At 36.5% G+C, this 9,497-nt stretch overlaps 1 non-coding gene across 1 annotated transcript; it reads left to right on the plus strand.

Annotated features, from left to right (window-relative positions):
* The first annotated feature begins 6,420 nt into the window (after positions 1-6,420).
* LOC140509325 (U6 spliceosomal RNA) lies at positions 6,421-6,527 on the plus strand. The gene has a single exon (XR_011968656.1). It is a non-coding gene; the product is annotated as a U6 spliceosomal RNA (small nuclear RNA).
* The last annotated feature ends 2,970 nt before the right edge of the window (positions 6,528-9,497 follow it).

The raw sequence follows: 9,497 nt of genomic DNA on the forward strand, positions 1-9,497 counted from the left end.
ATGATCAAAAAAAGAGCCTAGACATTATCTTCCATGGAATTATCAAGGAAAACTGCTCTGATGTTCTAGAATCAGAAGGCAAAATGGATATTGAAAGAATTCATCAATCACCTCCTGAAAGAAACCCCACCAGAGAAACTCCTAGGAATATTGTGGCCAAATTTTCAGAGTTCTCAGATCAAGGAGAAAATGCTGCAAGCAGCCAGAAAGAAACAATTTGAGTTCTGTGGAAATACAATCAGGATAACACAGGATCTGGCAGCTTCAACATTAAATGATCAAAGGGCTTGGAGTAGGATATTTCAGAAGTCAAAGGAACTGGGATTGAAGCCAAGAATCACCTACCCAGCAAATCTGAATATAATACTTCAAGGGAAAAAATGGTCATTCAGTGATATAGGAGAATTTGAAGATTTCATGTTGAGGAAAAGACCAAATCTGTATTTAAAAATTTGACTTCCCAAGACAAGAATCAAGAGAAGCATGAAAAGGTAAACAGAAAAGAAAAATCGTAAAAGACTCTAAAGCTGAACTGTTTACATTACTACATGGAAAGAAAATATTTTTAACTCTTGAATCTTTTTCTCAGTATTTGGGTAGTTGGAGATATTGTACATACACACACACACACATACACATAGACAGATAGAGAGCACAGGGTGTGTCATCAGAAGAGATGATATCCACATACACACAAAATAAAATAAAATAAAAATTAAGGGGTGAAGGAGGAAAATTCGGGGAAGAGAAGGGGAGTAATGGAATGAGGCAGGCTATAACTCATAAAAGAGATAAGAAACATCTTATTCAATGGAGGAGATAAGGGAGAAGGGGTGGGGGGGGTTAGTAAAGCCACTCTCCCCATGTGTAGCTGAAGGAGGGAATAACATGCTCACTAAATTTGATATGAAAATTTATATACACCACAGCAAAGTAGGAGAGGAGGCAACAAGTGGAGCAAAGGGAAGGTTAGAAGGGAGGGCAAATGGGAGAAAGGAGTCACTAGAAATAAATACTTTTGAGAAGGGACAAGGTCAATTGTCAATTGTAGGGGGGATAGCGTAGGTCAGAGTGCAATATAACTAGCATTACCCAACATGATTACTATGTAAGTCTTTTGCAAAACAACACATATTTAGTCTGTATTGAATTGCTTCCCTTCTCAGTGGGGCTGGGGAGGGAGGAGGGGAGGGAAAGAAGTTGGAATTCAAAATATTAGAAACGAATGTTGAGAATATTTATTGCATATAATTGAGAAATAAGAACTACAGGGATAGGACTATGGAAATTTATCTCGCCCTGCAAGAAAAGAGAGAAGATGGGGATAGGAGAGGGATAGGGGTGTGATGGAGGGGAGGGTACATTGAGGGAAGGAGTAATCAGAATGCAAGGCATTAGGAAGCGGGGGGGGGGAGGAGGGGAGTGATGAAGAGAAAAATTAGACATGTTACAAAGTGAGGTAAAAGCAATTAGTATTAAAACAATAGACTGAATTACTGAGAATAAATCAATGATATCTTTAGTTTGTAGAAAAGAATTTCAGTCCAAATTTCCTAGAGGAAGGTAACCTCAGGTAAAATTTGGCATTGATGGAAAAGTCAAGGTTTTAATGGTAAATTCGATTTTATAATTGCCATTTAATCAGGAACTAGAACATGTATAGAAAGACATGTAAGCCACTTAAGACTTGCCTCAAAAGATGTTCCTAAGCCAAAGTGAAACTATAATCATATTTGAAACCTGGTTATTGGAACTTGCCATTTTTAGATCCTATGGGACTATTAAGTGACTGTTCTTCTGAGTCTAACTCCAGGTATGGGAAGCAAGAAAGGCGATCTGAGCCTCCAATCCATGATGCCAGTAAGCTGATGAGATGCTGGTATGAACTGCATAGGTGATCTCAAGGGAAGGGTGGGAGAGCGGCTGTTCAACATGGGCTGAGGTGGGATTCCCCTGACTCAATTTCTCCACCAATACCTGGCAGACTTTAAGCCTGACAATACAAGTGGATAATCTAATCCTGCCTGGAATTGACATGAAGTCGGGGAGATATTGTATCCCTGAAATGTCCCTACTCTTGGTGGCAATTTCCTATAGTCAAAAGATTTGTAAGCTTAATACCAGATCTATTCAATTATAGATTATGGGTAGGGGAGCATCCAAGGTTGTCTAAAATTAAGCTATTAGGCATAGGACTTTATACGAACAAAATTAAGTTTGGGTCCTTTAATTCTTAGTAATACTGTGGAGACAATTAGGTCAAGAGCTTGTGAAGTTAGCAACATAAATATTATTTGTGTCTCAGTTGGTTAATGTTTAAAAAAAAATTCTTTTGTAGTCTATATTGTAAATGCTTTAAAAAGAAGTATCACCTGACCAAAAGTTTGAATTGCTTTATCTGTTATAAACTGTGTTAAAAATAAATAAGAAAAAAAAAAAGAAAGGAAGTTGCTGTAGAATCACAGTAGCAATTATTAGAATAAGCCTTCCTCTGAAATTGGGTGTAGAGGGGGTAGCTGCAGGTCACTCTATTGGGAATGATACTATGCCACTTCCACTAGGGAAATGAATATGTTAGGGGATATTAAAAAGCTGTTAAAGAGAAGCCTGAGGTGCTGGTTACTGATGTCTTCCCCACCCATTTCCCTAAATTGATTCATGGGGAAAATTCTGAAGGGCATTGAGCAGAACGCAAAGGTTCACTCGCTGCAGGCTGCCAGGTGAAGCCTTCCAAACGCCCACTTGACTCACTTGTAATCAAGGAGCTAAAGGGGTGATGGCAGCTTGCACGGCCACAAATCAGGAAAGGAATACAGACCTGCTGTTTGGACTTCATTAAATGGATGAAATCACCACAGAGCTTCCTCAGGAAAGACAAAGAATTTCTGTAGAGCTCTCCAGGAGCTTCTGGGAGGTTCATTCATTCGACATACACATATATATTCATATGCATATGCATACACATGAATCCACATAAGTACACATTTACAATGTGTCATCTACGCATATAACTATACGTGTGTGCATGTGCACATGTGTGCATTTGTGTATATGTGTGTAAATTTCAGGTGATTAAATTCAGTCAGTCATCCTAACCATAAAGATATTCTTGAATCTTGACAATGTCACTGAAATGTAAGCTATCCCACGTAACATTTTGTCAATGGCTATTACGATAAACAGGAAATGTGTACTCTTATCCGATTCATTTAAAAATGTTAAATATCATAGTGCCAAAGGTATGTCTCTAGGAAATTCTACTAAAGTCCATCCTTCACATTAATATGAAACCATTAATAAATATTGTTTCAACCTAGTCAAATATTTTTAATCAAAAAAAGAAAAAGAAAAACAGCCCATAAACTTTCCATGAATGCTTTGTTTTAAATCTAGGTAAACTACATGCTTTTGCATTTCCATGATCTATCAGTCTAGTAGCCCTGTCATTGAAAATGAGATCAACAATGTCATTTATTTTTAATCAAAGTATGCTCCTTCTTGATGAGTTCTCATTGAAATGAAAGGAAGTGATAAAAATCAGGTTTTAGATTTGGCCAGGAATCAAAAATCAAGTTAACTGCATTGTTAATGTATTGTTTTTCAAGGCACTTATTTTGTTCTTGTTGATATTCTGAAAAAAAAATTTTTTAATTACTCATATGGGTTTGTTTTTTGTTGGTCTGTTTGGTGTTTTGTTAACTGCTGTGTACTTGTAATATTTTTTTCTCCCTCCCTTGCAACTCTGCTCTGGAGAAGGTAACAACTAAACAGAAATATGTATGATTTATGCATGGTATGGTTTTATATATACAAGCATACGTGTATATATGTGTGTATATGTATACACGCTTACATGTATGTATATGTCCGTGTGTATATATGTGTTTGTGTACTATATACACAGGTATACATAAGTACATATGCACACCTGTATACATATATGCCTGTGTTCTTTATAAGTTCTTTCTCTGGAGGTGCACAGCATCTTCCTTCATAGGACCTTTGTAGGTTGTTTGAGTATTTGTGATAATCATGGTGAAGTTGTCTTTCAAAGCTGTTCTCAGGATATTTCCCTTACTATGTACAACATTGTCTTGGTTCTGCTTATTTCACTTTTCATTACTTCATCCAAGTTTTTCCATGTATTTCTAAAATCAACCAGCTTGTTTTTTTATGTCACAATAATATTCCATCACAATCATATGCCACAATATGTTTATGTATTCCCAAATTAAATAGCTTTTATCTTTTTAGTCAGTCTGATAGGTATAAGATTATATCTCAAAGCTGTTTTAATTTTCATTTCTCTAATCAATAATAACGTACAGAATTTTTATATCACTATATATACTTTTGATGTCTTCATCACAAACTTTTCTTGATACTCTCTTTTCTCAAAAATTTCCTGATATTTCTCTCCTGGTTCTTCTTCTACCTTGTACTAGATTAATTTTCTGGCTCCTCAGCTATGGGTGTTCACTGAGGCTCTTTCCTGGCCCCTCTTCTCTTGCCCCTCTATACTATTTCACTTGGTGATCTCATTAACTCCCATGGATTAAACTATCATCCTGATACTAAGGATCCACAGATGTATTCATCCAACCAAATCACTCATCTGATCTACAGTGTTGAAAGGGGGAAAGGAATGGTGATGCAAATAAAAGAAAAGAAACAATTGTTTTCAACAGAATGGTCATGTGGAAAAGAAGTGAAAGAAGTGCTCCAGGATTGGTGGAAAAGAACAGTATTCTGATTTTTTTAAATGTGAGCAGGAATTGACAAGTGACCTTGAGTTGGATTCCTGGAAAAATTTGACAACAAAGTTATTTTAGATAATTTCCTTTCCTAGATGTTGACTGATAACCCTTCAAGTAAGAGTTATCAGTGCCTTAATATGCTGTGTGCCTTAATCCACACCAAATCAAACTTATCTCAGTTTATTTTTGATTAGGTTAATAAACGCACAGAGAGCAAGACAAGGCACTCTACCTTGTTTACCTAGTTTTTAACAAAGTACTTTATAAAGTTTCATGGACCAACCAAAGAAAGGAGAGAAAGACAATATATACCTGCCAAGTAATGCTTGGAATTGGTTAAATGGTTAGACTCCAGAAAGAGTCACTGGTGGACTGTGAACTTGGAAGAAAGTCTTCAGTGGAGTACCACAGGGGTGTCTGCTTGGTATTAGTGACTGGATCATCAATCATTGATATAAAATCACATGTGTGTTTGTCCTTCATTGCCAAAGAGACCATGCCATCAGAGAAATAATGACATGACTTGCACTTGACTTTGTTTTGAATGAGAGAGGGCTGTGCAGGTCACCAACCTCACTTCTCCTCCAGAGTTATCTGAATCCAGTGACCAGATATTCATCAGGATGACTGGAGATGACCCAGGATGAGGTCATTTGGGTTAAGTGACTTGCCAAAGGTCACACAGCTAGTGAGTGTCAAGTATCTGAGGTGAGATTTGAACTCAGGTCCTCCTGACTCCTGCAGTGGTGCTCTGTCCACTGTACCACCTAGCTGCCTATCCAATGAAGAATACACAATAGCCAAATGCCTTGATCATGATCATTTTTCTGTACTAGCAACTACTATGTGTCAGGCGCATGTGAAAAGTGCTTTACAAATATTATCTCACTTAAACCTGACAACAACCCTGAAAGATAGGTGCAATTATCTCCATTTTACAGATGAGGAAACTGAGCCAAACAGAAGTTGAGTGACTTGTTTAGAGTTACAAAGGTAAGAAGTGCCTGAGGCCAAATTTGAATTCAGCTCTTCAGGATTCCAGGACCAGTGCTTTATCTACTAAGCCACCTTCTCTGGTGGTTTACCAAACTAGCACACAAAAGGCTATTTAATGCATAATGTAGCTAAAACCAGATATTAGGAAATAGTCCTATTTTAATATTTACAGTTAAAAACATGATAAAGTTGAGTTAAAATATGCCTACAGTTAACTCTGGGTTCTCAAAGGCTATGCCAGCAGAATACATACTCTGGAAAGTACTCTACCAAGTTGGAGCAGCTTCCAATATGGCTAAGTATAGAGAGGTTCATCATTCCAAGAGGCTCACCAACAGAAATGATTTTTTTCTTTTGACTACAACAATCCATTTAATTGTCTAATCAAGCAAGGGAAAAATTCTAAAACTAATTTTCAGAGCTGTTACTTTAGGATATCTGGATTTTCTACTTATTTGTATCAGACTAAGGCAGAAAGAATGTTTTCTATCCAATCCTTTTGTTCTTACCCCCTACCTTTTCTGATTTCTTCCATTGTATGAGATGCAACATGGAGATCATAAAAAGACCCAGATGCATGTCGTAAGTTTCTCATTCAGTAGCTTGTATGACATTGGACAAATAACTAACATCTGTGAGCTTCAGTTTCCTCATATGTAAAACTGTTGTGCTTGCTTTGGCAGCACATATACTAAAATTGGAACTATAGAAAGAAGATTAGCATGGCCTGTGCGCAAGGATGATGTGCAAATTCATGAAGCCTTCCATATAAAGTCAGAGATAGAAAAAGAAAAGAAGAAAAGGAAACGACCAATACACAGCAAGTGGTGCTCATGATAAGGATTTTCAGTATTCCAAAGGCAAAAACATCTGCGCTCTCCCTTGGTAAAGAAGTGGCTTCTTTAGATTCATTCTTCCCTCAAGGGAAGAACTTTCTTTCAACTGCTCTGCTCATAAAGCAGCTACTGACAACTGTTTAAAAATCCAGGACTTCTTATATACTGGCTTATATAGTTTTCTCTCAAGAGAAAAGTGGAAAGGAAGGAAGGAATCAAATAAGGAAGGAATGAGAAAGGGAGGGAGAAAAGAAAGCAGGAGGAAGGAAAAGAAACAAGGAAAGATGGAGGGAAAGGGGAAAAAAGAAAAGAGGAAGGAAACAAGTATTTATTAAGTAACTCCTCTGTGCTTGGTTCTGTGCTAAACAACATGCACACCACAGCACTAGTAGGTAAGTACTGTTATCCCCATTTTGCATTTTAGGAAACTAAGGACTGAGGTAGAGTGAGGAAAGTGACATGCCCTGGACTACACAGCTAGTAAGTAGCTAAGGCCCTGAATTATGTTGGTATGTTTTTATTAAAATAAAAAATTTTATATTAACACTACTATATAATATTACTGTATAATATTATATACTGACATGTAACATTACTATATAGTATAACAATATATAATACTAGCATCATATAATGTAATACATTTCATTATAACAGAGCTAGAAAAAGTTATAAAAAATTTATCTGAAAGGAAAAAAGGTCCAGAACATCAATGGAATCAATGAAAAGAAATGCTAGGGATGCCTTTCCAAGCATTAATTTTTATAAAGCAGCAATCATCAAAATTACTTGGTATTGGGTAAGAAAGAGAGTGGTGGATCAGTGGAATAGGCTAGCTACACACGATACAGTGGTCAATAACTATAGTAATCTATTCGGTGATAAACCCAAAGACTCTAGCTTCTGAGATAAGTACTCATTGTTTGACAAAAACTGCTGAGAAAACTGGAAAACAGTATACTAAAAACTGGGCACAGAAAAACAAATTACAATGTATACCAAAACAATTTCAAAACAGGTATATGATTTAGATATATGAAGGCTGATATTATAAGCACATTGGGAAAGCAAGGAATAGTTTACCTGTCTGATTCATGGAGAACAGAACTTAGGAGGAAAGAAGAGATAGAGAATATTATGAAATGCAAAATGGAAATTTTTTATCACATTACATTTAAAATTTCTTACACATACAAAGCCAATGCAACAAAGTTTAGGGGGGAAACAAAATTGTGAAAGAATTCTTACAAACAGTATCTCTGATGAAGGTCTCATTTCTAAAATATATAGAGAACTGAGTCAAATTTGTAAGAATACAAGTCATTTCCACATTGATCATTGCTGAAAGGAGATGAGCAGACAGTTTTCACAGAAAGAAATAAAAGTTTTTGTAGTCAGATGAAAAAATGCTCTACATCACTAGTGATTGGTGAAAGGCAAATCAAAAGAACTCTTGGTGCCACATCACACCTGTCAGATTGGCTAACATGGCAAAACAGAAAAATGATAATGCTGGAGCAGATGGGGGAAAACTGGAACACTAATGCACTGCTGTTGGAGTTGTGAATTGATCCAATCACTTTGGAGAACAATTTGGAACTATCCCCAAAAGGCTACAAAACTGCATACCCTTTGAGCCAGCAATACCACTTCTAGAACTATGTTCCAAAGAGATCATACAAATGGAAAAAGTATACACATGTACAAAAATATTTATAGCAGCTCTTTTTGTGCTGGCAAAGATCTGGAAACTGAGGGAATGCCCATCAATTGGGGCATGGCTGAACGAGTTGTGGCATATGAATGAAATGGAACATATTATGTCATCAGAAAGGATGAGCATGTAGACTTCAGAAAAACCAGGAAAGACATACTAACTGATTTTGAGTGAGGTGAGCAGAACTAGGAAAACAGTGTACACAGTTACAGCCACATTGTGCAATGAGTAAATTTGATACACTTAGCTATTCTAATCAAATCAAATTTTAAGACAAGTCCAAAAGACTCATGATAGAAAATGCTATCCCCATCCAGAGAAAGAATTACTGAGTCTGAATGCAGACTGTAGCATACATTTGCTCTCTCTCTTTTTTGTTTTGCTTTTTTGTTTCTTCTTTCTCATGGTGCATTCCATTGGTTATAATTCTTCTTTACAACATGACTAATGTGAAAATATGTTTAATTTAATTGTATTTATAGAACCTGTATCAGATTGTATACCCCCTTGAATAGGGAGGAGGGGAGAGACAGGTAGAAAATTTGGGACTCAAAACTTGTGGAACTAAATGTTGAAAACTAAAAATTAAAATAGATATATGTACATTCACATATATATTAAATTAACTGATATTTTCTATTCCAAGTCCCACCACAGTTATTCCAAGCATCCCTTCTCCTCTCCCTCCCAGAAGCTCATCCTATAGGACAAAATTATTTTTCAGAGAAAAATACAAATTCATTTCAACTGATTGCTACATTGGCAAGGTACCCAAATGTATGGATTTTATAACAACTGTTGACCATCCACCATGATAAATAATAAACAATTTTATTTAGAAGAACATTATCTTTTTCAGATAAATTTTTATTAATATATTTTTCCCCATCTGATGGTCCCTCCAACAATTAGTTGGTTCTTGATTCTCTGGCTGCTCATGTGAATTCCCTGCCACAGGGTCTGAGACTCCTGAGCAGGTTTTGACTCCCTTCTGATAGAATACTACAAAGATCAGAAAAAGTGGAGCTGGGCTTTGGTTAGCTTACTCAGACAGTGGAATCCCTTTGTAAGCCCTTCACTAACAGATGGGATCATTTGTCTAGAAGCTCTGTTCCCTACAAAGAATCTTGGAACCCTCCTTTGTCTAAGTACCTCACACTTAATAGGAGGTACTTAGGAGACAAGTGAGAA

Source organism: Notamacropus eugenii, chromosome 5 (assembly GCF_028372415.1).
Source record: "Notamacropus eugenii isolate mMacEug1 chromosome 5, mMacEug1.pri_v2, whole genome shotgun sequence".
NCBI classification, from domain to species: Eukaryota; Metazoa; Chordata; class Mammalia; order Diprotodontia; family Macropodidae; genus Notamacropus; species Notamacropus eugenii.